Source organism: Anabas testudineus, chromosome 23 (genome assembly GCF_900324465.2).
Source record: "Anabas testudineus chromosome 23, fAnaTes1.2, whole genome shotgun sequence".
In the NCBI taxonomy this organism is placed as follows: Eukaryota; Metazoa; Chordata; class Actinopteri; order Anabantiformes; family Anabantidae; genus Anabas; species Anabas testudineus.
Window position 1 is genome coordinate 9,645,440 of NC_046631.1, and position 27,631 is coordinate 9,673,070.

The following is a 27,631-nucleotide window of genomic DNA, read 5'->3' on the forward strand; positions in this document are numbered from 1 at the left end:
TCTGGATGAAACACCATCACATTGTTCACCATGACAGCAACAGTCAAAGGTGAAAAAAATCCAAAAGATAAAATACACATAGATCTTATATTTCTGGAACATGTACAATATATAAAATGAATTGCTTTTTTCCAGACAGGAGACAGTCAATACGCCTTCTAATAAACAAATAAATCATGGTCAAACTTCATTTTGTTTTCCGTGTACTTTCTTCTACACAAAATCCTCTGTGCCACACTTGCATACTGCAGTGCCTCTACATTCTGTAACTCATTCATCTGCAAAAAAATAAAATAAAATCTAAAATAAAAAATCACCTGTCAGACAAACTTTCATTAAACTCCTCTTTGACATGAATAGGGAACTGTCTAAAGTCAGAGAAAAGGCAATTGGATTTGATCTGTCATGTTCCCATAAATATGTTCATTCAAAGCCTGTGGATTGCTTCAGCTGTGGTGTTCATCACATTCAATTTTTTAGCTCTGGATTCAATTTTCAGAAAACTTATTGGTGAACCAAAATAGCAATGGAGCTTTTGACCGCAGATCTCTTTTTTCCCCCAGACAGAATTAAAAAAGAGGACATATGCAACAGTTCCTAAGAAAAGTTTTTTTTGGAAGGTGATTACATTTCTTATATTGGTTTCATGCACAACACACACACACACACACACACACACACAAACACACACACACACACAGACTTCATAGTCTCATGGTGAGACTAATCATTACTAACATAGCTGCATATCCAGCCAATAAAGATGACTCAGATCACCAAGGGAACAGAGCAGACCTCCTTTACGCTATTTCTTATTTTCTCTAACACATCCTCCCTCTGTCTGTCTCTTCACGTCTCTGGCTGTCTTTCCACAGGTCTGTCTCACCAATTGGTTCTGTCCTCACCTCCATTTTCTCCTCTTTTCATTAACTCTACCTCTCTCGCTACCCATTAGTAGGCATCCTTTTCCCTCTGTCTCAGGCCATCAAGCTCAGATTCTTTCTCCTCATCAAAGAAATGTGATCCTCTGTGAAGGTAAGTGAGCCTTCACAGCAATCACAGACATGATGCAAACAAGCAAAGAGGGGCAAGGAAAACACATACTTCTACATGCACCCACACAAATACACAGACACTCATCCACACAAAGGCACTTGTGCTAATAAGCTGATAACTGGTTTGGGCAAAGTGTTAGAGCTCAGTTTTTATTGGTGTTTGTGATGGGCTGAGCTGTTTGTGTGTTCAGAACACTGAACATCTCATCACCTCAGCCACTACTGTAGCATCTACCAAGACCAAAAACACAGAACAGGACATATCAATAAATATATGCATAGTAATACTGGGTCACTGCAGAAATAAGACACAAATATTCACACCAAAATTGATTAAAAGACTGGAATACTATCTACAGTTTTCAAACAGCAAAGGTATGAGGTAATTTCACTGAAAGGATAGAAGAAGGCGTAAAGTGGGTTTGCAGTTTGTATGTTTGTGTATTTATCTACATTTGTGTGCCCTTCTGTAATTGTGCATTTCACATTTCTGCATATGAATGTGTGCTCGAGTGCAAGTGCATGTATTTGTTTGTGTGTGCATATGTGGGTGTGTGCCCGGCTAGTGGTTATGTAAGATACTAATTCTCATGCAGTGCGCAGGGTGCAGAAACCAAGCACAGACATGAAGCTTTCTCCAAGCCCACAGCGATGAATATAAAAATAATTAAGAATAATGTATCCACAAATCCAAAGGAGGGCATGTAAACATCAAAACAGCCTCTGCTTGCATAGATATACTCATTTCAATATATTTGCTGCATGTATGTTTATTTTATCTTTCATATATACACACTTTTAAATGTCTCACTATCTATGTGTTTGCACCTTCATGTGGCCTTGTGTGCAAGGCAAGGTTACAAGTTCAAATTGCACATAAGAGGAAAATGCTAAAGAAGGTTTTTAAGAAGGTTTTTAATCACAAAAAGCTCTGAGACACTGACATATATTAATAAGTGTGTACTGCAACTAAACACTATTTAATGTGGTCCTAGAACATATATGCAATATTTATGGGCTTACAGTGAAGTTCGCTTGACGGTAAATAGGCTGAAATTCCACAAATTGGTGGGTTGTGTTGCACTTGTAGAATAAGAACTCACTGTTGGATAGTTTTCCCTACCAGTTGTTAGATGAAGTAACTTGGTTGAAAGCTTCTGATTTTGTAAGCTTTTGGAATTTAAGATGAGTTAATCTGTTCCTGTCATGACATCAGAGAATAATTCGAGAATTCAAAGGAGTTAAATATGAATTATTATATATCAAAGAGCATAAGAAATCAGATTCAGCATTAGACATTTAATCAATTTTGTATGAGTAGTTTTTTAAGCAATTTGCAGTTTTCTCTGTTAGCTAAAACTTCTGAGACCTACCACAATGAGCATCGTGACCTTGATTTTTATTGTGTTTGCCCTCTCTTGAACTGTTGTAATCCAATTTCAGGAAATAAGATTGTCTTGTCATGCTCTGGAGTAATATTTTGAGTCTTTTCATTTGTTATACACTGGATGCTACTGCCTTTATTCCGATGCTAAACATAAAATATATTGTTGTCTAATGCATTTAATATGAGTAACAATAAAAAACTGAAATGTAATTATCAAATGTTGATTAGCTGTCTTGATGGCAGCAGTAATACCAGCTGATGTAATCACAGAGCCTCTCTCCTTGCTGTGTGAGTGCAGTGGCTCCAGAAACGACCTCTTCTGCCTTCTTTGGTTGAATTGTCCTTCAGGGCCAATCAATAATTATTGTTCCATTTCCATTTGACTGATTGTTGCTATTGCTCCTGCTGTGAGCCAAACTCCTAAATAACAAGAGATGGCATCATTTCTCAGAATAAACTGATTTTTCTGGGACAGAGTTTAAGAGGTTTCTGTATTTTTCCTCCTTTACTTCTTTGCCCATGCTAAACACAATCCAAGTTGTTATTCATCATTATATAGATGCTTTATGTAGCAATTTGTTTACATGTTTGCCAGAGCCATGTTAATTTGACTGTTTTTCTTCTTAATTGGTTTATTAATGGGTTTCATTAATCAGCGCTGCTCTAAGTCACTATATCTGACAGTGTCTTAGAGCCCATGAAATATTGTCTTAAATTCAAAACATTATCTTAAAGCCAATGAAATATTGTACCTGTGGTGGAGATGTGAGGCTACTAAGGTGCATTTTATGAATAAAAATAAAACATTTTCATCTGCTATGAATCACATATGCAAGAATGTCACATTGCTGCTGAACGTCTTCCACAGTGTGCTGCAGCGTTTACATTTTTCATGTGTTCTCCTGCCCTCTAGACAACCATTAACCTTCGAAACTCTTGGGACACAAGTGAAGGAATGTACCAAACATGTCTGATACTGTGACATGGAAGAGCAATGGACATAATTCTGAAAAACCTACTAGATAAGATTTTTCTCTGCCTTTTGCTCTGTGTCTATAACTCACCAGGGCTTCTTGTCTTGAATGGGCCAATAACATGCCAGCGTGGTGTGAAATCCAAGCCCTGCAGGAGAGAAGAGAAATTGGGTGATTGGCGCTTAATTCAGGCAACTGCTTATGCCTGAGGCTCCCCGACGCTAGAGGGGCCCTCTGTACAAATTTAAGCTACATTAGGAGTTGAGATGGCCAGAGAAGAGCGACTGGACGCTCTGCTTTTTGGCAACTCAGCTGGGCTGATCTGATTAATTTGACTTAGGTATGCTGCATTACCACATCCCATTACATCTATCTCATGGGGTTCTCAGTTCATTTTGTTAAAACCCAGGAAAAAAAAATGTAACAAGTCAGCAGAGATCAGCAAGTAAAGGCGCTGAGAGTTTTACCCAGAAAAATAAGTAAAAAGATAATGTGTTTTGTTTCCTCTCATGCAGCCTGTAGGACTGAGATGGCAAAGGACATTTTTTTTTTCCCCTTTCTGTCAACTGTGTTCATGTTCAGTTCATTCAAAAGGTGAGACAGCATTCACTCAATCACAGCACAGTGGCTCACAACCACTATTTTTTTTATAACCACACAATTACAATATTTATGAGACGTCCTGCTGATGGAAAGACTATTTCACCCCCTACCCCAGCCCAACCCGCTCCACCTCCTCCTATCTTCCCTTACCTTTTGTGGTCCTGATTCTTTTCTGTGGGCTTATTTTAATGAAATGTATGTTGGTGAATCACTCAGGCATGTGGCGCGCTTGTAATTTCCACAACATGATTATGTGAAAACTATGGTCCTAAAGACACTGACAGTACCCACAGTAAATACACTGACAAAACACAGGAGAATAAAGGGTCAAATCCGTCTTCATCTGGCCCCACTTTGCCCCGGGGAGCCTCTAACAATAAACTGGATGAAATCATCGATTGAAAAATTGAATATTCCGTACAATGACCTTAACCGATGAGAGAAAAGCATGTGAGAGTGAGGCAAAATAAATGCATTTTAAAAAGGAGGGAACAGAAGGGAACGCAAATGTTCCCATCAGGGGGAATATCTTCTAATACACCTCCGCCAGAGAAGATTATTGATAGAGAGTGTATGATTGTGGGTGGAGGGGGGTGGCATTAAAAACAGTCCCACCACCTTTGCTTCTGCTGCACCGCCTTTTCTTCATTCCATTAAAGTGCACTGATATAATATGCATCAGAATAGCTGCTAGGTGGTCGTTCTTTTGCTGCAGCAGACAAGTGAAATCTCAATCATTTGAACTTGAGCGTTGTGTCCTGGTGAGAGATGACTTATTCATGGCATAGTGTGCGTACCAGGGGAAGATTATCTACCCATGGGGCCCGCCCCCTCACCAAGGGCATTGTCAAGAAACGTTAACCTGTGGTGTAGCATATTGTGCTCTCTGAAGCTTCCAACAAGAGGCAGAAATATTACAGGAGAAAAAAATAGCCCAAACTTGGGCTATGGGATTACTGCAGGTCAGCAAAGATAAGAAAACAGATAAAGGTCTCGAAGGTTCATAGATCTACTGGCAATCTAGCATTATCCTTCTATAATGTTAGGTGATCTACAGTTGCCTGAATAAAGCAAAAATCTCCATCTAGTTATTTATTATAGTATAGTATATAGTATAGTAACACACTTACAATGACAAAGTTTAAGATGGAGATGTTAAGTTATCAACTTTAGTGAGTTAGAATGTAAATATTTGCATATTAGCAACAAACACAAAGCAGTCAGGCAAACCTAGATTCAGTTTGACGTGTTAACAATTCATCTTGATCCCAATAATCCCGACATACCTGGATGAAATTTGTTTTAGGCTCCATACCGCAATACCAGATAAAACTACTCACTGTACTGTACCTGTACAGACTGTTCGGGATTCTGACTGATGTGGGCACAGATGAATTTTAAACCTGTTCAGTTGACATCAAGGGAGTTTCTAACACCTGCCAAAAGATAGCAGTTTATGTTCCATATGCAGAATGAAGGATGGATAGCACTGGATTCTCCTCGCCTGTCCCTCAATGAACAGATGCACACTGTTCATAGAGCAACTGAATGTTGTTAACCTTGTTTCTAATTTCACAGGTACACTGCAGAACCACAGTGTCATTCCATACCTAATTATGTTCTCTAAAAGAGCCTGAAAAAACAGCTAGGCTACATAATGTGTTGGTCCAACCATAAAAACATAATCTGTGTAAGAAATACAGTCTCTGCCAAAGTGAGGAGCAAACCCCATCAATATGCGTATACCATATGTACACTCAGGTAATTGTGGGACTGAATTGGCATAATTGGTTGGTTGTGATGTATGACGACCAATCTTTTTGGGGTCAAATATAATTTCCTGGGTCTTTCCTAGGAAACTAAATTCAACCCATTAAAAGAGCAATAGAAAGGAAGGAAATGCAAATGAAAAGAAACTTTTTGCTGAGATTTCATCCTGAACTTTTCTAGGTGATATTGTATATATGAGATAACATTCCAATCTCTCACAATCTCAACACAACAGAGAATACAGGATCATTGTAGTCTTACTCTAGATTACAGTGCCTCCACAATGTCGAACCAATGTCAAGACATGTAATTCAAACCACCAAGACTTTACACAGACCTATGAAGACATAGGCATTAGTGTAGCTTAGGCTTAGGCTTAGGTATAACATTTAAATGACAGTACACTCACCACTAATTAACGTTGTAAGGTTTTTATGTTCTTTCCGGCTGGAGGCGAGTACATGTACGGTCAAAACTGAGGAGACAGCTATGCAGAAACATTCATGTGACAACTACGAGGTGACACAGCTAACTGCACTTAATTGCATTCACCTGCAGCCCCAGGTGTAAAACAAATTCTGATTAGATTAAATTTGATCCTGCTGCAATTAAAACCAACTGTGCTCTGTGTCCTGAGGCAGGACAAGTACCACACAGACACTGACAAGTTACAGTGCACTCGAATATACACACACACACATTCACTCAAGCATATCCCTCATCATCATGACAAACTGATAGTCATTATGTATAGCTGTATGTGTGGTAATCCCAGCCAATCCAAACAAGAGAACTGTGGGTAATGGTGGCACTGACTCCAGGGACAGGAGCCATTTCATGGCTGGTCACTCTGGCCTCCCCAAGTGTCCTGGTGTGATCGATCCACACACACACATGCGCACACACTCTGTCTCTCTCTCTGCCTCTACCAGCTTCCCTCCCTCTCTCCGAGGACATATTACTCTGGCTTATGCAGTGATGCATTTGATTGCACAGCACCTCACCAGGGCCAACTCATCAAAAACTTGATCCAGGGAGAGGCAGGTAGGGGAATAAGTTTGACAAGGATTTCTCCAGTGGAAACCTGTGGATAAGATTAACTCTGTTTAAAACTACTGAGCAGAACGTTTTCACAAATGACTGATGTAGTGTCTTCCTATCAGAGTGGTAGCTGGTGTAAAATATGTACAAGAGATAATGAAGCAAGGTTTGAAAGGATGAAATGGGCATGAATAATCTTTATGAAATTATAACTGCAGCACCCTGGTTCATCCTGCAGCTTTAGCTATTGTATATCCACAACAGCACAGCTACTCCATCGAGTCAATGTCCTTTACTTAGTGGTGTCACTGCTTCAGCTCAGTTATTAAATCATTCAGTGGGCTGTCCCAGCACTTTTCTTAAACTTCTCACAGCAAATGACTTTATTATTGATGAGACACTGAGTGCAGGATACTCAAATATGCAAGATTTGCAAACTTGTGTCAAAATGAAGACTTTTCTGTCCCAGTGCCTGCACTGTTATCTGCCACTGTCTTGGAACTGAGAAACTGGAACAAATGTTATTTGTCTGCGTGCGACAGCATGTGCTACTGTTTCCGCTAACCTGTGCTTGGCAAAGATGATTCCTAACATCACCTTGGGTCAAACTCTGGGACCTGGTGTTGTTAGTGGACCACCATACACACTACATGCAGCATTACAAATCTCTGCAGATTTATCGCACACAAATTTTGTCCACTTGATAACATTTCAGGCTTTTCTAAATCTGCATGTTCATTTTCGTAACAGCAGGTTAATATAAGAAACAGGCACGCTGTAAATCTGTCTATATTTACTCCAGAAAAGTAAGCAGGGTGCTCTAAGCCGGATTTGGTTGAGCAAACAAGATCTGTGAAATGAAATCTGTTTGCACAAATGCAAGACATTGTGCTTGAGTGTGTACAGCTCTCAGTGAGAGAGCCAAGGGAAATGGCAAAATTACTTGGGAAACCTCTTTTGTAATGGACGGTCTTTGCTTCTGTATCTCCTGGTCTTGTGCACACACTTGCTCCCCTTCAATTTCCTTTATCATAGGTTCTAGGTGTGTGTATCTGAAACCTTTTCTTCTTTGTGTCTGGGCTCTTTTGTTTTATCTCAGTATAAAATCACATCATACCCACGCGCACGTATGTATACATACACATTGTGTCTTTCTCTGGAACAATAGTGTTTCTTGGTTGAAGGAGCAGCCATGCTAGATAAGAGCACAGACTTGATCCCATCTCTAAGACACACTTCTCGCACAGAGCTCCAGTGTAATTACACCCCCCTACCAACCTGACAGTCAGCCACTGAGCATTCCCACTGGGACGGGTGTGCCTGTGTGTGTGTTGGTGTTTTCTGTGTCTTGCTTGTATGTAGTGTTCCTTTGATTTTCCTTGTGCATTTGTGCAGCAAATTAAAAAAAGCCTTAAATACAGGAGAACTCCTAAAAACTGACAACAAATTGTCAGTTCAGCTATTACTTGTCCTTTTCTATTATGAAATCAATACAAACCAAAAAAGAAAGATAAAGTCAAAATGTAGTTCAAGGATTTCTCTGACTTAAGACAATAAAAGTACTGAAAGTCAATAACAGAAGGCCTTGTTGTTTTTTATTCATTTGGCACAACACCTACATCATTTTTATTTATTTTTTGGACACAAGCTAGTAACAGAGGTGACATAAGGACAATTCATGTGTTTACTCCTCAGTGCCAGAAAACAGAACAGCTCAGACATATGTTGTAAATGGAATAATTCAGGGATTAATGGTGGAAAGACAGCATCAGCCAACAGCTAAAGACATCGAAAAAAAAAACATGCTGGAGAAGCAGGATGCCAAATGTGATCGATAGAAATTTCACCAAAATGAGCACATGGTAAAAGGGAATAAAGAATGACAGAAACACAACCTTGTCTATGAAAGAAAACTCTTGTCAATGCAGACAAACTGGTGTTGAAGATAAGTTGAGGAAAATTAGATGGAAGAAAAGAGATTCATGGATAGAGGCTATAATCTGCAAGGCTGCACAGAGCAAAGAAGAACAGCTAATAATGACAAAGTCCAGAACTCTCAAATGCATACCTACAAATCCTTCTAATTCTCTGTGTTTAAGTTTTTTAAATGTTCTTAGTGCCATCAGCCATAAGCAATGTTTCCTAACCACCTAATACTAACAGAACGGCTTTTCATTTCTCACCATCTGCAGCCACCCCCTTCTTTCTCTCTGTCCCTCCTTCCTTTTGCTTCTTTATATGATTTTCTTCCCTTCTCTTCTGACGCAGGCTGAGAAAATAGACTGTTTTGGCCAGAAGATATGCCTTTGTGTGCAGACTTCACAGCAGCATGTTTCATTAGTACAAATCCAGTGTCTGTGAATGCAGATGTTTGTGTTCATGGGTATCTAGTTGTATAAACCCAAGCCGTCTTTTGTAAATACTCCAATTGGATTACAGTGGTGTAGATCTGGTGCTTTTCTGTGTAAGAATCTGGGAGGCTTTTCAAATCCAAAGGCCTGTGATTGAATTACCTTTTGTTCTAAGTTGCTGTATTACACTGTGTGTAGCAGAATGAGATGTAGGAGTCCCATGGACTGTATACATATTAAAACACACTGCACTCCTTTGTGAATTCATGCGTGTGCGCTTTATGTGCAGTGCAACCAAGCATGTAATTCCCCACTGAGGTTAGCTACCTAAGGTTTAGCAAGCTACCTTGGCTTCTGCCAAGGCGTGGTGTCACAATCAACAGGCCTTGGCCACCCCTGGAAAACCTCTGGTCACATCCGCAGGCAGCCTAATTCGGTCGCTTACATTAATATTTACTGCGATCTTAAAGCAGACTGCCATTACCATGTTAATGGTAAATCCCATTATCTGCCAACAGACTAATGAACAGTGAATTTCCAAATGGCTATACTGAGTTAATTGAGCTATATTCTATGTGGTATATTTGCTAAAAGACAAAAAAGACTAAATCGGTAAACCAATTTACTAACAACATACTTTACTTTAGTATCTATTTTAAAAACATGGTCTATAAAAAACACAAATCATCTGATGGTGACATAACAGGCACCCGTTTAGCAAAGGTAACTGAAGATAATATGTGCTTTTCCCTTAACAGCAATTATTTAAATAATTACAGCAACAACTGTTGCTAAGAGAAGGTTTATCAAGTATGCCTCTGTCCCAATCTTCTATCTAAAATTAAACAGTACAGATGCTCTGATGCATACAACATTAAAATGAAGATGGTTACATAACGTGACATTTATTTATTTAGTTTTTGGATGTCGCTATACCTCCCTAGTGAATCTGAGTTACATTATCTACCCCCTGAAGTGAGATGTCCCTGAACTTCAGGATATTTTAAAAGGCTTTTACAACAATAATAACACACAAGAAAAACAACGTATTCAAAAAGTAGCCTAAGCAATAGGCAAAACATTCTGTACTAGTCATCTAAATCTATTTGGTATTCTGGAGGTGGGAGCCCTGACTTTCAGTTTGCTACAAGGAAAACATATATTCAGAAAGCCAGTAAAATCATTGCCATCATTTGGGATCTTGTATGATAATGGTTGAAGGGCAGTTTCCCTTCACACTCTCCCTTCACCAGGCAATAAAAGTGAAATATTGCTGCACAGCTCCAAGCATACTTAACAGTCTGTATTGAACTACTATCACCCCACTACTGATTTTTGTCCTTTGAATCAATAAATGCATTTTTTGCTCTCTTTAAATGACTGACTAGTTAAATGATAACAGCATATTGCAGCTATCAATGAAAGGTGCTTTAATTTTGAAGGTACACATTCCTGTGCTGGTAAAAAACTGAAGTATGTGGGTTTTTTTTTTGAAGACTTGCAGGAATGATAAATGACAAAAAAGTAAATAAAAAATGTTTAAACATAAAGAAAAGGTGGGTCGGTCATATTCTTTCATATTTTCCCCACAGGAAATACAATTTATTTGCAAAGGACTTCAGATTGATTTCAATATCTCCTTCTACTCCTAGCATAGTATTCTAAAAACAAACTGTTCTGCTTGATGTTATGTTTCGTATGTGAGAAAAAGAGGCGTGTGTGTGGGATATGTTTGTCCATTCTTTATTGGCACAGTTACTGTAGATGTCCTTCTGTGATGCTGATGGAGGAAATAAATTACTAACTCCCTGAAGTGGACAACCTGCATTCAAAACTGTACACATTTGTCCATGCAACCTGTGTGTGTGTGTGTGTGTGTGTACATGGGTGTGAGGCCAAATTTTACATACATCCCTATGAAGACATTGTGGTCAGTCCTCAGAACTTCAAATGACTATTTTATGGTTAAGGTTAGGTTAGGGGGAAGTTATGGGAACTGGGTAGGAGTATGTTGTTTGTGCTCCACAGTCTGGTTTTTGTGCTTCCCAGTTCGGTGTGTCAGAACTGGTGAAGGTCAAGCAGATAGGTACTGTAGGGTCAGTTAGCTGTTATTCAATTGAAGCCGTAACAGATGCTGCCACGTAGTGATTGACAGCATTCACAGCAGACAGCTCCACTTGGCATGTCGTTGACATAAAATGTAAGGCTTCCACCCCAGTGAAGGAGCTCTGGATTATATGTTTTATGGTGTTTTCTAGCCCATGAGCTGACCATAGTAAACCAAATTTTATGGCAACTCATTCAACGAATGTCAAGAAAAATCAAAAAATGTGAAAATAATGTTGCAACAAGAAGAAATATAAGGCATCACTGAAGAATTCATATTAATTTCATTGAAATTCATCTGAAATATTTCAGTGTTGACGCCTAAGGTGTGGACCAAGCAACTGACTGACCAACACTGCCAACCTTCAACATTATTGGTGTGGCTAAAACTGCACAGCTACCATAGCCTTATATTAAAACTACTAACATTCTGTGTACACACACACAAACAGGCTCATTCTAAAACTCTCACAGCAGTTTACAGAATACTTTTAAAAGGATTCAATCTTAATGCAATCTTAAAAGACAGTGGTGCTTTCATAGATTTCTTTGCTTGCTTATTTATAAATTCCTTTGCCATTCTCAATGTCTGCTTTTCCCCCCTGTTGATTTATGACTTGCAGAAGCACACAGGATAACATATTAAATGTACCAAAATGGCCTTTCCTCACCCAACACAATGAAGTTATTCAATTGCCACCCAATATGGCAGGGAAAAATGACAGCCATTAGGGTGCAAAGCTTCCAATTGCACTTTGGCCAGAGCTTCTCACCTAGTGATTATGCTGAGCATTCATTAAAAGGAAGATGAAACTGACTGAAGAAGGGTGTGATCACTGGCCAGAGTTTCTGAAAAGATAATTATTTTCTTATTATGGTGACAAGAGCAATTTTACATTCTCTGACCCGGCTAACTTTGTTTGGCCAGACACAGGTTTTGTATTATGTAGAGCCACAAAATGGTGCAACCTCACACATACACGAGTGGTCCCTGCTACTTCAAGAGGTTCAAAGAGCACAGACAGATCAGAGACAAAGACATTGTGGTATTTCCCCAAAATGTCATTGTCTTTGATGATATCCACAGTTTGAAAGGGGGGAAAATGAATGAAGAGTGGACAAAGAAAAAGAGGACTTTCAATTTCTCACCAGCTCTCGATGTGAGACAGCAAAGGAGGCATAGAGAGATGAGGAAATTGGATTGAAGATCTGAGTGGAACAGAGGGCAATAGAATAGATGAGGGGTGGTAAGAAATTGTGAAGAAATAAGCAAAGGGTATAAAGAGCAGATGAATAGGAGTGGGAGGAAAAGTAAAACTCTATCACCAAATCATCAAAGCCCTCAGTCTATGAGAGTGGAGTGAAAAGCGAACATAAAATAGCAGCAAGAGAGAAATTTGGCTCTTTATTTGTGACAGGCAGGCACATTTAAACATCACTTCAGCATTTAGGGTGAAAAAGTGATGTTCCATTCTGGTTTCAAGAAAGGTGGGTTATTAATTCTTTCACTGTCCATGTTCAAACAAGATCTGTGTAATACAAGGAGCATGGTATAACATGTTCTGTCCTATTTTCACACCTCTAACAAGCATGACACGATAGAGAATCTAGTCAACATTTTCTATGAGACTGATTTGGCTGTGACGTGCTGAGCAACTACACAGGAAAGTGCCACATGTGGCTGTCACATCCAACATAGAGCTGTCCTTATAAGCCATAACATATAATCCGCAAGCTTTATTGGTTTTCAAGACAATTTAATTAAGGCATTATTCTGCTGCTGCTAGACCAGCAGACCTTGTGTTCCTGACAGCAACAATTTAATATAAGCAGGACAACTGTCACATTATCTTTCTCACCATGTTAATGTTTGCTCATTCTTTGTGTTTACAGTTTGATTTCCTACAACATACAATACGGAGTGAATGCTTAAGACTTTTTCCAATCACCCTGCACTAACCATCTGCCACATTGTGACCTTGCAACCTTGAGATAAATAAAAAATAAAAGCTCATCCCATGGACTATCTTTACCATAAGAAAACAACATTCAGAAATCTGAAAAATATATATTTTCTTTGGAAAATTAATCTTCTAGCATAATCATAAAAGGAAGAAGAGTTTGAGTTACTGCTGCAACAAATCAGTACTGCATCAACCCAAGTGTCTTTTCACCCAACCCTATATTATTACTATTATTAAGGGGTAAAAAGACGCAAAAACAATCTGTCAAGCAAGATAAAGAGCATAGTTAAGAAGGACTTTAACGACCATCTGTTTCATTTGCTTTGAGTTGTTTAAACTTTTGTGAAACCTTAAGCCAAAATGTAGTATTCACAGGGGGTTATATAATGCCCTTACATTCACTCAGGAAGTAAAACTCCACTGACTGACCACAACATGACACCAGACTTAAATTTTCCTACCACTTGAGACTGCACGTGCCTACTGGGTTTTTGCTACAGTAAAATGTCAGAGTAATTAGCTGGTACCTGCAATAAAGCACTAATTTCCCACCTGTTGAAACACATATGCTGTGTAACAGATGACAGCATGACACCACAAATGTGCAAAAGAAATTCATACCACAGTTTCAAACCGTTGTAGTGGGCATGACAGAAATTCTCCTAAAGCAACCTGAAATGGGTGATGTGGGAGGTGTGCCAAATGATGGCACAAGAGAAAAGGTTGCTAAGAGTTCATCAACAGGCTCTAGACAGTGGCTGTCGGCCAGACTCAGCAGCTTGGCGATGTGTGGCGTAACAACCACCGATCCTCTGGGATCCCAATCCAGGGGCAGGTTGGATGATGTGCTCGGCGAGGCATGGTTTCCACATATGCCAGGGTAAACTGGGAAACTTCTTTCCAATCCACAATATTAGGGCTCCAGATACTCAATATAGAATAGGACCAAGAAGCCAGATGGAGAGCAGTTCATCTTACTATTTAACTTCTAAATTAAATAAGATCAAAGGGACTTTCTTTTACTGAAATAAAGAATGGATTGTGGTTCAATCTAATTTAACTAACAAGTTAGATGCTTAAGGAAACTTATTTTCCAGCTACTTAGATAAAATATTAAATGTTCTAGAGTGTTTTATTACTGTTTCTTTTGTCTCTTGTACCATCATTGTTGTTCCTGCTCCTTTGATCCATCAGATTCCCTCCTAATCTGCCCATTTGATGTCTTTGTAACAAACGTCATTCCTAAATTATGTTTCTTTATGCTACACTAGCTCATGGGCTCATAAAAGAAAATCCAAACTGAGAAGAAACACAGTCACAACAGCACGCTACATTACTTGAGAACAAATATATTTTAGGCCCATAGAGGCAATAAAACTGACAATATGTGAGTTAGTAAATTAAACAGCAGAAAATGAATGGGGACAAGGAATGAAGACACTAAAATGATGAAGATTCAATATCTTTTGTCTAGCATATTTCTTTATGTCAAGCCAAACTGTCTTTATTTGTGGTGTTGTGTTTGCTCACTTAGTTAACTCACATTCTTTCCTCTTGGCTTCTGTCTTGCCAACTGTCCTTATCAGCTTTCCGCTCTTCCGTCTCGTCATCTCATCTGCCTTTTCTTTGAGGAATTTTATCATTCACTCCTCTCCCCAACTCCTTCTTTTTCTTTTACACCTCCTGGCTCACATAATGCTCAGACGTTTGAAGGGCTTAGCAAGCACAGTGAACACTAAACATTTTACAGCATTTTTGGGAACCGTAAAGCAAAGTCGTTTCATCTCAGTCCTAAAACCTTTTTTTAATAATGTCAGTGCAAAGAAGTACACCTCCTCCTTAGTGGGGATATTTACAAAGTTGCCTTGCTCTCTGCTGCATGCCACAATGAATGATGTGTGGGTTGGTGCTGGGTTTACAGAGTGGGAACACTTGATTACATTTAAGGGTGAAATGCTGAGGGTTTGTCAAGTGTGCATGAGTGTATGTGTGCAACTATATATTCATGTGAGTGCAAATGCATTTATGTATCCAAATTTTGCACTGTTGGCCGGGAACATATTATTACTGCTTTCCCTGGTAATTACTGTATACTATAATTAATGCTCTAATTTTAGAAATTACATTACAGTTTTCAGGGAACAGTGCAGGGACGTTGCGCTACCACCCTCCATGAAAATCATTCAATTTTATTGCAAAGTAGTGTGAAAAAGCAGATTATTCTCTGCTTATTCTGTAAGGGGACGAATGTATGAAGGTTTAAAGGAAAGAAGCAATAAGGAAAATGCAACTGACAGTGAACGGGCAGTTAATATGTGTTTGTGCTGCTGTCATGGTGACACCACTATATGTGTGCAAAACATCTAGTATTACAGTAGCTACTGTATAATATTAAATTTGAACCTTGCAGTTTTCTGCATCTCTTTCATCAATACAAATAAAAACAAATCTAGAGTATATGTATGAGTCCATATGCAAAATAGCACTCTTATTTATTCCATGAATGTATTATATGAACTGGACATCTGACTTCAAGATCTCACAGAAAACTGCTCCCTTAGCACATTTTATATACCTTAGGTGAAATCTTGTTATGCTAACCAGGGGCTCAAACCAACAAATATGTCTAAGCATGTTTATTCAGAAGTAGATATAATGTTGTATATTTTTGCTTATTTTTGTCATGTATTCACCTGGTTGTCGTAGCTTTATATCTGAACTTTTGTCTGCCCTATTTAAGAGCCTCCTCTGAGCCTACATTAGATAATGGGCTAATCGAAACATGAACCAAACCCAATAGTAATTTCTTCTTCTTGGACGTTAGCTAAACAAAAGCAAAATCAAAGAAATTGTAGTTGTGAGGATATTTCCAATGTTTCTTGAGATTAAGGACAAAAAAAGCACACACACCTTGGTAATGTATCTGTTCCCCTGACTGACAACTTGCTCTCAGGAGAAGCAACCAAGTTAATTTGAATTTTAAAGGTCAGAGGCGGATGCTATAATGAATTACTACTGTCAGCGAGTAATGAAATCAGTCAAGAATAATGATTAACAGATTTTTTTTTTTTAATTAATGTGACCAGCAGTACTGATTTTAACTCCACAAGTGCATTTTTCATAATGTGATGTATAGCACATTGAGAAACACTGAAGTGAATACTAATAATCTAAGAAGTGAATCAAACTGTATGAATATACCCTATTACACAAGTAAGACACATGCACTGTACTGTGCATTATATCATCATAAAATACTTCTCCCCAGACTACTGACCCTCAGCGTCTGTTTGTAGTTTTCTTCATCAACACTAATTAAACATCTGTCTGCTCTTTCTCTAACAGAAGCGACACAGTTGATTGCAAATAGATTACCCTCCTAATTATGTCACTTTTCAATGTCCATGTTTGTTTTAGGGAGTTTCTGGGTGAAAAGGGGAAATGTTGTGTGTCTGTCTTTAATTCACAATTATGTAAACAATTTCTTGAAAATATCCCTTTGAAACTGTACTTATAGTAGCAGTTGTTGGATTTGCAGGGCATGATCGTCTGTGCATTAGTGTGCTCTAGGTGTTAGCTTGCATCCATGCCCTGTCAGCTCTGCTTGTCTGTCTGCATTCTTAACTAGCAACCTTGGTAGAAAGATAATGACCTTGGAGAGTTTTATGTGACCCGAGGTTTGCACCATTTTTCTAAGACGTGAAATGAAATGTTGAATTTTGTCCCACAAGGTTTAACAGTACATGTCACTAGTGCAAAGGGCAACACTTTGCACAAATTAAGGAATATACAGTGTCTTTGCCTAAGTTCTGGGAGATGGAGCCACTATGGCATACCAGGACAGTGTCTGGGCTAGATATCCAGGGCCACAGACTAAATTCAATGCCTTAAGCTTGCATTTCTTCTTTAGCATAGACAAAAGCGTAAAAAAGACATCACAGTCATGCAGAAATTTGGTTTTGAAATACTGTATGCGTTACTTCAAAAAGAAAGATGTGAAGGAGGAGACAAAACAGTGTAGTGGGAAGGGAAGAGAAAAAAACAAACAAGAAGAGGTCAAGAGGTGGGCTAGGAAAATGATAGAATAGATTTAATGAAACACGGTGGTTCACAGATTCAGACCTTTCTCTTGGCGAGAAGGATAATTAATAATGGAAGAGTCAGAATGATGGACAGAGTGGCTAATCTCAACTTCAAACAATACTCCATAACAGTGCTATGACTACCAGTCCCTTTAAATAAAGTGAATAAGAATAACTTGATACAAATACAAATATTTAAGAAAAGGAGGCAACAAAACTTATTGGAGGGGGCAATTAGAGGGTATGGGAGGTTGAGTGACAGAAATAAATGCTGTTTGATTTTTTACATCCTCAAAATAGAAGCCCTTTCCATAGTAAGCTATATGGTGACCTAGCTGCCCTTGTGAGTGTGAAAGTATGCATTCATGTATCAGCACAGAGGTACTCAAGGGATGCAAAGCTGTTCTAAGGGCAGCTCAAAAGCACATAGGATTTGCACCAAAAGAGCTCAAAGAGCCTGAAACTCCTAAAAATCATGAAATGACGCCAGTAAGAGAGAAAAGCAAGGTGATGATAACAAAGAGTATTAGCTTGAGATATAATAATCTCTTTCATGCACATTAATATTTCTCAATGTGCTATTTTTAAAGGGATGTTTTTGATTTGACATGGGGTTAGAGAGGTTGGGAACTTTTTTTGTCACTTTTTGTAACAACCTTTATAGTGTTTCAAGAACATTAACATTAACTGGGAAAAATGTAATCTTACTTGCAATGTTATTGGGCACATTGTCCAGGTACATTTTGAATTATTTGGAGTTAAGACAACACTTATTAGATTTCTACTGGGCACACAAATAACATAAATTGTCTCAAACTTACTTGTTCCACATCATGAATCTTCCATGAATACACTTCAAGAGGCATTGCTAACTAAACTCATACTACTATTGAGAATTATATGGTCAGGGAATCAGTACAGAGAAAGAGATTATATAAACACACAAAGAACAAATTTATAGCATCAGCTCTGAGGCTCAAGAGATGTCTGTGAAATTCCCTGCATGACGTTGCCAGGTTTGAGTCAGATACGTAACATAAGCCTGAATAGTGAAAGTAGTCACACAGGCTTTGACTCACAAAGTACCTGTATATACAGAGTGACAGTAAAACTCCGCGTCCAGCACGTTGTAAGTCTGCAACAAGACATGTGGTAAGCTGCTTAATGTCAGCAGAGAACAGAGGAATGCAGAGCTGAAGGAACAGAGCAAGATAGAGGGAGGGAGGAATATGGATGGATGGATGAGCGAAGAGAAAGAGAAACAGGGATTTGGCCCTGTGATAGGATGCCATAGGATGGGAAAGAAGGGTGGATGTATGACAAGGAAAGAAAAAGATGGGTGTGTGTCTCAGAGAGAGAGTGGGGGTGAAATAGACAGACAGTGAAATGAAAAAGCCCTTCCAGACAGCTTGGTGACAGGCCTAAGTAACCCCCCCAAGTCAGTCGGAACATAATCCAGGTAACGTGGCACGAATAATAGATGAAACATCAAAAAGCAACCCGGCCACCCCCCACCTGCCAACCTCACCTACCTTCAGCTACAGCCAGCCCATCCCATCCAAAATCCCCTTTCATGTTACCGCCGTGCAGAACGCTCTAAAAGCTTATCACCCTTGACAAATCCTCTTTTTTCCCCAATATGGTGGAAAACAGAACAGAAGAACGTCTATTGCGTTCAAATTTTTATAAAAATACTGATATGTTAATTATTCATTTGTTTGAGCGGGAGGTTCTTGTACATTTATTTTCTTGGGTGAAAAGATGTGTGGAGTTCCCAACATGTGGCAGGAAGACAGAGTGTTAGTGCTCCCAGAGTGAAAATTTGAGGGGATCGTTACATAAACATGGGGCCCATTAAGAACGGGGAATGTAATCGGTGGAAGTGACAGATCATTCTTTCTATGTTGTCTGGTAATTGCAAATGTTGGGGCTGTGAGTGTGAAAAATATGGGAGGGCTTCTTAAAAGTAGATGTGGTCAATGTAGGTAAACATGAGGTGTCATTTGTGTCATGGGTTTGTGTGCACATCCACTTTGTCAGATATAATGATGGTACGAAACGTCTGCTTCCCCTAGTGAGCTACTGTGGTGCATTGCACCTTCTGGGCCCTATTTAGTGAAAGCTGCTAACACGTAATTGAAAGTGACTGGCTGAGCACCACTGGAGGCTAAGAAAAGGTGGGGTCCGATCAGGGACTAAGGGTCACATAAGGGTAAGAAAAGGAAAGTCTCCACATATTTCAGTACATGCTGAGGTGTTTTTGATAGAGAATGATTGGAGCTCAAGATGTTTTTTCCTTCCCCTTTCCCCTGACTGATCAGCGCTTACATACACAAAGAAAAGGGAGCACACACACACACTCTGTTTTGGAGAACCAGAATTTACCTCATCAGAGCTGAGTCCTTGGGGCCTGAGGGGGTCTCCTCTGCCCTGCTTTCCCTCTCTCTTCCTCTCGTTCTTCTTCTCTTTCCCTCTTACACTTTCTCTTCACAGAGCCCCAGAGCCAAGACCTTAATGAAGACGAATGCAAGGAATCAATTTGCAGCATCTTCCCTCCATCTGGATGGGGCTCGTTTCTGTGCCTCAATTAGCACGGCAGCTGGGGGAGAGCTCCTCCAAAGCAGCCCTATTACACACACCAGCATCTTGAGGAGCAGCTACAGGCTACAGGCTTTGCTGAGAGAAGAATGAATTAAAATGGGAGGACTGTGCTACTTAAAACTTTGCAGTGAAATCTGTTTCTCTTCTGAACCAAGGAATAAAATGATGGTTTTACCAAACTCCACTCTACACCATAAAATGATCTCTAACAACACAGCTAATGAACAAAAATGAGAATAGGATGTTCAAGTATGTCAGTTGTACTTCAATTTCAGATTTCTTGTGGTAAAAATATATAAATACATAAATACAAAAACTAGTTGAACTAGTAATCAAAATCAGTTATAATTATACAAAAAATTGTTAGAAAATAAGGAAAAATCTTTCACTTGTTGCAACTACAGAGATGCAAAAGGTACAACTATGCCTTCTCTATGCTTTGTTGAGGAAAAAAAAAAACTCATATGCAGTACAGAAATACAATACCAAGAACTAAAAAATGAGACAAATAACATAATTGTGCCTTTTACTTAGATTGACTAAGGTCTGTATAGCCTTTTAGCAAGGATTTACAGTCCTAAATTGTGTTTTCTCCAGGGTAGAGGGAGACTCTATTGGGGTCTCGGATAGCAACAGGAAATACAAAACTACTTATAGGCACCTTAAAAAAAGTTGTGGTGTGTGCAGGTTGTGTTGCTCACTGAGCTGAGACACTGAATCCAAGATGGGCTGTTATCCAAACACAAGCATAAATACCAGCATCTACTGTCACTACAATCTGCTGTTTACAGGATTATATCAATATAACTCCAGCGTTACACACCGAACAACACTGACCAAATATTGATATATCGCTGTCCAACCATTCCAGCTCAAACTGCTGGTGGTCATCATCCTGCATATCAGATAGCGCAAAGCTAACAAATAAGGCCACAGCAGCATACTGCCAATATCTAGCATAATCTTGCGCATTTACACTGTAAGCTTGTTATGATGACAAGCTTGGCAATGGATAGCTGGGGCAGAGTTAACACCGGACTAAAGAGCTCAGGCAGACAGAAGCTCTGTTTCTCAGAGGGACATCTCATTCTGACTGGACCCACAGAGGTTACAAGGCTCAATTGGAGGACAACCAGTGTGGCCTGGTATAGGAGGTGATCAGGGACTTCTGGGGGCTATTTGGCAGGAGGAAACCTAATTCTAATTAAGTGAGCAAGAAAGCAAATAAGCTCACAATTTGCTCATTTGTTTGGCAGTAGCTTGCTCCAGGGTAGATTAATTGCTCTTAAGGTAAAGGAAAATTGAGAGCCAGAGGAAAATTGAACTCTTGATTAAGTCAAGCCTATACCTTGTTCAGACACTTGTACCCGACTTTTAAAATCCTCATTTTGTTTGTCCAAATCAAACTAAAGTGTTTTTAAAGTGCTTTTAAAAAATCAATTAACTAGCAATTTAATTTTCTCAGTCGTACACACCCAGCTGATAGAAGATGTACTGTCAACAAGCTAACAAAGAAATGGGAGTTACTTTGGCAGTAATTTGATTTGTAATCATCTTTCAAGCTAAATGGTCCCTTATTAAACTTCATAGATACACATAGGCAGCCACTTAACTAAGTTCTCTCATGTAGGTCATGCATGACTTTCAACATGCCTGCACTTTGCTCCTTCACCTTTTTTCTCTATACTGTACTCTTTACGTTCCCCTTCTTATTTATATATGGTAAAGCATAAAAACATTAGCTGATTTCAGCCGGTAGCACAGTCTAGTACTATATATATGGATAGCCCTGTATCTATGTACAGTTTGGCTCACTCCCTTGTAGCCTATGACTCACACATGAAGTTCCTCTAAGAGCATGCCCTGCAGTGATGGATGCATACTCCGCTGGATGATCTTTACTAAGTTCCAAAGGGTTGGGAGAGGGGGAAGACCCCCTCATGCCAACACAGAGGAGCCTCAGACATCCATAGCTATGAGTATCTGTGTGTGAGTACACGTGCTGATGAGTCAGAGTGAACACTGAGTCCTGCCTCTGGGGCATCACTCCTCCGTGGCAGTAGCTGTGTCAGCACCAAAGACATTTCAGCCAAATGTCAAGCATCCTACACCATACTTAGATTTTAATTGCACATTTACATATATGTATAGTTTATAGTTGTGTCTAGCGTGTTTTGCAAGACAGTATACTATAGTATGCATATATCATCCTGTGCTGCAGGTCATCTGCTTGTGAATAAATTATTTTCATTCAATCTACCTCAATTCTCATCAACCTCCTTCTTTAAACATATTACTTTACCAAACCAAAAACCCAGACAACGATAAGTTCAGAAGGGCGATTTTAAGATTATAGAATCATCACTTTAGTTGTTATGTAACACTGTCTTCGTGAACAAAGATCACATTCAAAAAAGGCCTTAAGCCATGTCCAGCGTTCAATGTAACATGCACATGGCCCAGTATGTGCACTAAACCATCAGGACACCCTTGATAATGATTAAAAAGATCTGAGAACAAGAAAATAAGCTCTATCATCCACATCACATGTATGCTTCCACTGTATGTCCTACCGTGGACTCTGGCCTTGCCAAATCCTCCAAACACTCAACCACTGAGTGGATATACTCTCTCTGAAGTCATTCCACACCAATTAGCCTTTGCTACAAGCTGTGCCTTCACAGTGTCAGTGCAGATCACCTGCTAGTTCAACGCTGCCTATTAAAGATGAAGATGACTGAACGTGGAGTTGGTCGAGGAGGCTGCCTGTCAGGAGTGGTGCTTGTCTGCTTGGCTTGTGTCTGACTTGAGAGGAGAGATACAGTATATGTACAACAATTGTAAAGCAGAGTCTCATTACATTGCCTTAGCCTTTTTCATTTTTTCTTGTCTATTGCCAAAGCTATGTTGAGAAACTGAGGGGAAGAGAAATATACGTGTCTGTGTTTGTGTGAGCGTGCTTCACAGAGAGAAAAAGAAAAGGATGATTAGTCTTTGCTGGTCTGTGTAAATAGGGGCATGGAAAGTAGCACTAGGAAAGCTGCATATCTGCTGCCCCTCTCAGGTTACGAGATGTAACTGTACTGTACCTCTTCAGCTGGGAGTTCAAAAGGTCTTTTACAGACACCTCCTCTAGTTTTCCTGCCTCTCTCCTTTTTCTAACTCTTTAGTTCATTTCTCTACATTATTCTGTGGTTTTGCTCCCTTGCTTTCCCAGTTTTATGCAGCCTCTCATAGCTTTGCCTCCCCCTCCCTCTCCCTCTCCCTCTCCCTCTGCTGCAATCCTGTGTAATGGATGCCCATGGGTTATGTGTACCTGCTGTGTACAGTGAGTTCAAAAAGTCTGTCAGCAAAGATAAGTGTATATGTGACATGGACTTGAGCAAAGCAACCTTAAAAATGACAAAACAGTTTTCAAAAGCTAGTGATCTACAATAAATACAGTACTATATGAGATGTAAATAAATGTGTTACTGTCATAATATGTTCTCCACAACTCTGTATAATTGAATTGGAGTCACATTACTGGCCTAAGCCATGAAAGTCCACAAGAGACCAATAACAAGGACCACTGATAAAGACAAAATTAATTATATGCAGAAAAGCATTGGAGAATGCCATGTTTTCACTGTAGTCTAACATCAAATTTAAAGACTCGATTTCAACTCAACAAATTCAATTTTCATTGAAGTCATACTCAAATCATACTAGCCTTCCTGGTGAGCAGATTGAAGACTACTATTAGACCAGCAAGTCCTAAATGTAACCCTAACCCTGTACTGAATCTAGAAAATATGGTGTGCCTTCTAAAACAACCTAAATTATTGAAATAAAAACGATTTATCAGTGTTTTCAGATCTACCATGACTACACAGCAGTGACAGACCCATCTGCATGACTTTATTTATTTTGCTCATTTAAACTCCTTCACAGAAGCATGTCAAATTTAGAGACTTCGGTCTTAAAAATATATTATATAGAACCATCTCTTCTTAATATTGTTGCACCTGTTTGTGTGGGAGAAATTACAACTTCATCATAACAACTTCAACCTGCGTAGAGGTTTAATTAATTTCAACAAGTGGCAACACATGGGTATACACAGTCCTTAAGGCCAAAAACTAATTGGTTCAAGAGGCAGACTATCATGGTTAAGATTACAAGTGTTGACAGCTAATGATGGGATATTATCAATCACTCTTGTACAGACGTCTTTGCAATACAACGTCACACTATTTTTGCTTTCAGTATTTAAAAGAAGACTTGTGCTTGTCAGCACAATATGCATTTAAAACTATGTCTGCTGTTTTCTTAATGAGCATAGCATTCATTAGACATAAGGTGTCCAGAGGGGGTTTTAATAGACTTGAGTAGCAACTTTTAAAATGAAAATTACCTTGCAGCCATAAGCAGTCACACTGGTGCTGTCCTTGGTCCTGAAACATGCAGCATGGTGACTGACCAGGTAACTGTCTATGGTACTGAAAACTGAAACACCCGCTTTAAATAATGGGCCTCCTCAGCTCTTTCTATGTGGGTCTAAACTTTAAATGAGATGCATACTCATTTAAATTTAGTGATTTTAATCAGTGCAACTGATGAAATTTACTTTTTACTCCCAAACTATTTGTGTTGAAGGCAAGGTGTACTGAAAATGTCTGCTGTACTTGAGAAGTAGGAGCTTTACAGCAATGCAATGACAGCACAACAGCTAAGTACAGAGTCTTGGGAAGATGTACTTAGAGCTTTAGTGGCGTATGCTAGACAGCAAAAGCTGACTGCGGAGTGCTGAGCACCACAGGGATGCCAAAAGGAAACATGAGAGGGAGCAAGACAGAGGGAGAGAAGGGAAATGAAAGGAAGGAAGGAGGGGGATGACAGAGGAGCTTCCATTACTAAACAGGGGGAACATTAAGAAGATTTAATTTGCCTAATGACAAAGGAAGATCCCTAAATGGCTGCACACTATATTGTAGTGGAGCATATTCCATTAATGCAATACATCTCTGAGTATTTAGGTCTGGCTCGTACAGTTTTCTTCCCTCTCTTCAGCTTTTCCCTCCTTCATTTTGGGTTTCTACTTATACCCCTCTGTGCCAGTTCTATTACATAATATTGCAGACAAAAAGTACATAGAGGCTGGTGCATGTGCAGCCACGCTCTCTTTATGCCTCCTTCTCTCTTATGATCTCTTACCTCTCCATCCTGTTACTCTAAAATCAAATCAATCAAAAAAGCTCACAAACACAAATATCAAACCTAAATAGCTATCCATGCGCGCGCGCACACACACACACACACACACACACACACACAAATACCTGCAACTACAATACAAGCAAATGCAAATTTGTGTCTTGTTTCACTGACACCCATTCCAATCAGTGCAGTATGTGATTAACAAAGCAACGTTTACATAAAAGCTTCAGGGTGTTGGTAAAGGCTATGCATTCAAAACAGGTTTTAACTTCATATTGTTTAAGTTCCCATTACACCAACTGAACTACAGGCGTAGCTTGTGGTTTACCTTTAAAGCTATACAAATACAGGATTCAGAAGAAAATGGAAGCACTACTAATTCCTAGAATTGTCTCTCCTGACAAAGTGAGTAGAGCTAAAAACCATCTGAGCATTACTTTAAGCAGTTATGTATGTCTCAGAAACCAGGTGATGGTCAATAATCTTGACATAAACCCTACAGTGAAGCAAAGTAGTGGCAGCATCATGCTATGGGGGTGGTTATCAGCGGAAAGAAGAAGTCCTCAAAGTCAACCTTCTACAGAGTGCCTATAACCTGAGACTGCAATAGCAACATGACAATGACCCAAAGTATACCACCAAGAAAAAATGAAAATGCTTCAAATATGATGGTGGATACTTCTCATCCAATCTGACAGAGGTTCAGTGGATCTGTCAGGAAGAGAGACCCTGGACAGGTCCACAGTGTATCTCAGGGCTGACATATAGAGACATACAGAGATAGACATCCTTTCAAACTCTCACCTACAGGCAGTTTTGAGTCAGCAATTTACCACACCACACAGCTTTGGATTGTGGGAGGAAACTGGTGTGCAGGGTACAAGAAACCCATGCAAACACAGAAAAACAACATTTGATTCATTTAAAATTAAATCTACACACAAAAAAGTGTCTAAATACTTTCTAAAGTCATGGTATAAATTCATACAGACAACTCTGTCAAACATATAGTAAATAAATAATAATAATAAATAATAATATATAAATAATATAGTAAACTTCATTAGCACATTAGGTTCATGTTATATAGTCATAAAGAAACCTGTATGGCATTACACATGCAAGATGGATTACTATTCTGTTCAACTTTGCTGGCTTCATTTGTTTTAGGTGATTTTTGCATACTGGCAGCTTATTTCTGTGTGTTAGTAAGCTGATAATGTTAGAGAGGACTTTTTGTTTTGCTATGCAACAGAAGCAGTTAGAGCCCTGTAACCCTCTATCCTCATAGTCTTTATCTGTGTAGCTGCGCATTTCTTTTCGTACCGTTTCATATGACCTTGCTTTCTGGAGTTGTGTTAGAGATTAGATGAATACAACTGGGGGGATTTAGATTGTTAAAGAGAATCTATGGTTTTAAGCAGAGCTGCCAAAGAGAAAAGAAAGGTCTTAAAAGATACATTAAAGCTGAGCCACTATAGCATTGGGAGATGATGAAAACGAAAAGGGAAAGGCCTGGTGTGTGTGAGCGAGTGTACGCTTTTCTCTTTGCATGCCTTAGGCTAGAAGTGGTGGGAGGTCTTTCTTTTGTATTCCAGAAAAAGTTGTTAATCCCTTAATTGTGCTAAATTACCTGGTGATAATTAGGGCTTGATACTATGAATGGAGTGACCCTCCTGATCACCATGAGTGAGGCACAAAAGACCCCTGGCTGGCTAAAGCCCACTCAGGGGTGTGTGTGTCTTTATATTTAAGTGTTTGTTTGTGTGTGTGTTATCTCAAAGGGGAAGGGAAATGAAACAATTGCTGGAATTTTGCAGACTGTTGCCAAGTATGTGGAGGGGTTGAAAATCTAGATAGGATTACAGAGAGAAGACTCAGAAAATGAGTGAGAATATGTTCACTTTTGTCTCTCTCCTTTTCGTCATCTTCTCTCATTTTTTATTCCTAATAATGTTGAGGGGTTGACATGGCAGTGGGCCTGCTCTGTTAACCAGCTTATGTAACCGTGCCTTGCCAGCTTGGAGGATGTGCTGACAGCATGCTTTCTCAGCGTCATTAGCACAGCTGGCTCTGAAATAGGGTGAAGAGCAAGGGAGATGGAAAGATCAAGTAGAGAGAGAAAAGGAAAATAAAGAAGAAAGTATGACTAGGGAAGTTGAGACTATATAATGCACTGAAGAAAGCGTGGGAAGAAAAGAGGATGCCAGGTTACCAGGGGCTATGGGACTTTCAGGAGGTCTATCCCACCTGTCCCAGTTGAGCATCTAACTCAAACACAATTGGCACACTTCAATCTCACGTCCCTTTTACCCATTTTACTGCATTTACTGAATTTCTACCGCAGCAATGCAGCAGCAGAACCCCTGTTCCACCTATTGTTTTTTGTCTCAAAGGAGAAAGACAGGAAAGGAGAGAAAACGAGAATTGCTTCTCTCCCATCGGGTGCTCATCCAGCATGCTATCGTGCCCCACATCAGAGGCAACAGAAAAGCAAT

The 27,631-nt window shown here is 39.3% G+C and overlaps 1 long non-coding RNA gene across 3 annotated transcripts in view; it reads right to left on the minus strand.

Annotated features, from left to right (window-relative positions):
* LOC113164859 overlaps nucleotides 1-27,631 on the minus strand; it is a 125,279-nt gene that overhangs the window by 71,621 nt on the left and 26,027 nt on the right. For 2 of the 3 annotated variants that reach the window (XR_003299038.1, XR_003299039.1), the window contains exons 3-4: nucleotides 19,719-19,843; nucleotides 3,507-3,564 (exon numbers count right to left, since the gene is read on the minus strand). This is a non-coding gene — a long non-coding RNA (uncharacterized LOC113164859). The remainder of the gene's footprint in view (nucleotides 1-3,506; nucleotides 3,565-19,718; nucleotides 19,844-27,631) is intronic. The other variant, XR_003299040.1, reaches the window with a different exon arrangement.